Raw genomic sequence first — 5,000 nt, forward strand, 5'->3', positions numbered from 1 at the left:
CAGTGCGGTTTTTAAAGTGCATTATGGTAGTTAAAAATAATTGAGGGGTTTTAGGTTGGTTCTTTCAGTTGTCTAAACACTTCAGGAATCCTATGGTTTAGTTACAATATAACGTGCCCACAAGGGTATGCATCTATTAGTATTATCAACAGCTAATAAGATTGAACATTAGCTCTATAGAAACAGAAACTTGTTTCCTGTTAACTAGATCGCTTAGTTCCTAATAAATTTACATTTAAGACTTTGACTAGTGAACTTTATTGGGCAATATCCATTCACATACCTTGACGGTAGCTACGAGAGTAAATATTGTGATATAGAAATCATACATTTAATAGAGCATTATTTTCAATTATTGATATCAATGGAACAATTGTCGTTTTTTCTGTGACAACAAATTTGGACACCTCAAGTTGATTGTTTTCTGCGGAAATAATAAAACTTTTTGTAATTCCCGTTACAAGTACCGTTGAGTAACGCAGATGACTGAGAATGAACGCATTTTTCATTAATCTATATTATATCGTTTAGGTTTTATTTGTTTTCTTAGCAAAATGATTTCTGTTTCCGGAGGAGCGGTATGATTGTTAAGAAAATAAAGAATCATATTTTGCAAACAAAGTCACAAGGAAGTTTTTGCGTGATCAATGGATTGGTTTCCACTACAAATCACTAAATCATCTACATATTGAAATATGTCACAATTTCTCACACCAGGATGGATTTTCACCTCATTTACATAGAGGATAAACAATAAATTGAAAAAAACTTTTGTGTTACTCTTCGATATGCAAAAAATAACATTTGTTTATAATTGTTTACTAAAACGGATAGAAACACAAAAATTTAAACGTTGAATGCCTGACTGTATAAAGCAAAGTAAATTGAATATCTAGAGTTTTGGATGGCTAAGGGAGTTAAATGATTTAAAAAGTTCCAGAAAATCACTTCATCTGTGTGATTATTTTTAATGGCAAGGCATTGAGCGTCCGTGCAATACACCAAAAGTTCTATTGTACAATACTAATGCAAAAAACAATTTAAGTTGTGGTTTTTATTTGTATTGCTCGTATTTTTCTTCGGAAAAATAATACGGCTGTAAATTAGGTTACAAAGACATTTCGTGTTCACACTGGATTTGCTGAATTGTTATAGGTGAATCCAAACTCTTAATATTATCATGATGTTCTGTTTAAATAGAGGCACCTCTGTTGGAAAAACATTTGGTCTGATGCAAGAAATAGTTATGATAGTAGGAGTTGTATGTAATACCTCTGCTACATCGTCTAGAGCCATCCGGCTGCCTGCCAATGTCCTGGAGTTTTTTTAGGATCAATGACTCAAAAATTCTTAGAATTTCACAAGTAGTGCAATCGAACGAAAGACTGTGTTGAAAATTCAGTGTTAAATTCTGACATTCTAAAAAAATCCTCTTTTGATCCTCAAAAACCATCGAAACCTTCAGTTTTTGTCGTTTATTGATGTAGAATTTTATATTTTTGTCGTTAGAAGGCTTCTAGCTGGGGACTGGCTAGCGCCCAAACTCTATCAAAGTTCTAATATGGAGTGTACTGTGTTGTCCCCAAACTATGTTGCTCTCTCGGCTGGTTGAAAACTTCACTCCGGATAATTGAATTAATAATCAAGAAATGCAATACCAGCAACTAATAAAGTTATAGCCAGAAACAATTAATTGAATAACTCCAACAATCCAAAAAAATTTTTCTATCAAAACTAACTAATAGTTCACACTAATTCAAACCAGGTCAATCAAACTATCCACAAGTATCCAAAACCTATGCAATTCACTTCCTAGTCAAACTATTTTTAATAAGTTCTGCCTCCCAGTAACTAGGATGCTGGCCAGAAAATTATATTTTTCACAATCACCGATTTTAAATAACTTTGCAGTTCCACTAACTGCAACTACGCAACTATGTTTTTTCGCAAAGAACTCACTAAATAGCTACAATTTTCTCACTCTGAGAACCAACTGCTCCACTTGAGTTTTCTCTAATTTTGACTGACGAACCACTGTTTGTCAGCCTCGTATGTCTTTCTCTCAGACTCGCTCTCTCGCGTCTAAGGCTCTTTTCTTGTGCTTAAGGGTGCTCAACCTTATCAGTTTTTTATCATTAAAACGTAACGTTTCGATCCTTGTTCCTTTTCGAACAATGTGACCTAATTTATAAGCGTTTTAATGGGCGTATAATGTTGGTCATGCGCACTAGATTATCTCATGTAAATGTTTACTCAAGATGACCAAAGTTTCGTGGTTTAAATGGTTTGCTAGTCTCAGGATTCACAAAACGCATGTTTCATGTCACCCATTGTCCATGTTTGCATGCCAGTTTCACGCTTCAACGGTCATGGCAAAGTTTTATTTTTCCTACTCGTGCTTTGCTTCCCACTATGATGTGATAATGTCTGTTTTCAACCACCTTATAACAATTCTCATTTTGATCACAATGTAACATTCAGGGAAAAATTACATTTTTCTGCCTTTTCTTCGAAAATATTCATCAACGTTAATACCTTGAAGCCAAACAATAACTAAACTGCAATATTCACGTTTGAGTTTTGTTTTTGGTGTTAATATTGACTCTGGTAAAAGTGTTGCTTCTTTCAAGAAAGTTCATAAAAATAATCAGTCATTTCTTCTCTTAGCGTATGTTTTAAAAGCAAAATAAACATGCTCTTTTTTCCAATGCATATGCAATTGTCCAAAGAGTCACCAGTTAAACTTTCAGGACGATCGGACTTGAGGAAGTAGGGTTTTCAGGACTTGCGTGGGGGGGGGGGTGAAGTTCTAGACGCTTAGTTTTGTAACTTTGGAGTTTCTCCCTATCAGAAATTCCTTCAAACAGCCCTTGTGCTCCTTTGGACGTATTATTCTATTCTCTAGAACACTTCAGAGCAAGAATTAGTCCCATCTCAAGCATCGAACTCATTTCATAGCAATATATTTCCACTAAAAACTCTCTTCTGCAATTTTTTTGATCTTTTTAACATCCAATACTTTAGTTACCGCTCTTTCTTGACAATTATGATTTCCTCCACTGTGTAGGTACCAAAATTTTAGTAGTTTTATTATTTCTGAGCTCTGATGTTAACTAGACACTTAGATTTAACTGAAAATTCCCGCTAAATTCGACCTGACTGACAGAATTTTAATGTAAGAACTCCAACAACTAATTGCATTAACTCTCCAGATCTATACCAAACTTCTCCTGCAAATACAAAACAATACTGAAATAATACTCTCACTAGTTCTCAGTTCTCCTCAAATGGGATTACCGGGCTTGGATTCAAAACACTATTGCAATAAAAAGCTAACACTTTTTGAAATCGTTTTATTTTCCTTTTCATTTCTACATGCTTCAAACATCCTTTTCTTTTACTTATTTTAAAATGGCATCAAGCTTGTTTGATTGTTGTGCACAAAGGCCGAACAATTGCTGAATTACTCCATAATGGTATCAGTTTTTAACGATTAAAATTCTCTTTTCTGCCATTCGAAAAACTAATTATTGGTAATTCCTTTTTCTTTCACATATAATTAGATTTGCTTATTCACACAGTATGGTTTGTGACAACAATTTTACTTCCTTGTCTTTAATTTCTATTCCCCTTTGCTGTGGGTAATCGTTGAGGGCAAACAAACATGTTTTTTGTTGGAAAAAAAACATAAGTGTGGCCGACAAATCCTTCAAAGCTTATCTTTTGTTTTGTTTGCCTTTATATGCACTACTTTTTCCAAGTAAACGTACCCATTATATCTTTCCTGAAATCATTAAACAATAACCCCAAACTTATAGCTACTTATATGTAAAAAATACTCACGTTTATTATACCAAAAAGGCTTTTAGGGGTGTAATTTTGTGGTTTGGGGGATTCATTTATTAAAATATCATTACCTTTTCCCAAGCTCTTTCATTCTTTTTTCTGGTGTATTCATACTTGGTTTCTTCCGTTTAATGACCTCTGAGTTTTATTCTGACAACTTGATCACTTTGCGAAGCTAGTTGTGTTTTGTTTACATAAGATTTCACACCAACTTAAATTGCTCAAGTTCGCTCCTTTTGTTTACTTATCAAATATGCTCAAGATCAGGCTCGAAACTTTGCAAATTAATTAGTATTTCAAAATCCAAGTTCCTTTTTTAACTAGGGGTTAAGGACCCGTGATTTATATCAATTCCACAATTGTTATTTAGTTGTTTCCGTTGCATTTTATTTAGTTGACGTTGTTTATTATTCATTGAATAATTCTTTCATAAACATATGATTTTGCAAATTAGTTTTTTAAACTGTGTTTCGAATAAATCAGGGTTTTTTGATTTAAAACCAGTGGACTTTAGAAACATTTTTTTAATAAGTTTTCTTCAATGTATATCTCCTCTCGGTGCAATGATCTTGAATTTTTCTCCGTTAGGTTTTTTCTTAACTCATATTGATTTTCAGCAATCTTTTCAATCTGAGGTCTTACTTTTTCTTTAAAAATCATAGAGAGTTTTATGAGGACGCCAAAAACTTTCAACATTGTTTTCGGGGTTTAACTTGATGATTAGGTCCCAACTTTAAGAGTCAATTTTGTTATATTCATTGTTGTGCAACTAATTCTGGAGACTCTATTTGGAATAGAACAAATTCATTGGTGCAGATCATAGGGATCCAAAACCTATCCTGGGGATTCCTTCCTTCTCTCGGTGACATAGTTACGTTTGAAATCAACCTTTCCTACATTTTTTTAAAACTCGTTGCAACTCAGTCAATTGAGCAAACTAAATCTCCCAAAATACCTTTGGACTTGCCTTTATATGAGTTATAAAGCAAATAAACGACTTTGAAATGTTTGTGTTCAGATTACCATTCTCAATGAAAATGTTTCCAGAGATACTGTGTTTCTTGCCAAAATCGTTTCTTTACATGGATTTCATTATTTTTCGTATTATTTTTTTGCTCAAACACTACTATTGCAATTTTCGTCAACTCGGAAGA

This window comes from Convolutriloba macropyga, unplaced genomic scaffold (genome assembly GCF_964194025.1).
Source record: "Convolutriloba macropyga unplaced genomic scaffold, txConMacr16.3 SCAFFOLD_4114, whole genome shotgun sequence".
Taxonomy (NCBI): Eukaryota; Metazoa; Xenacoelomorpha; order Acoela; family Convolutidae; genus Convolutriloba; species Convolutriloba macropyga.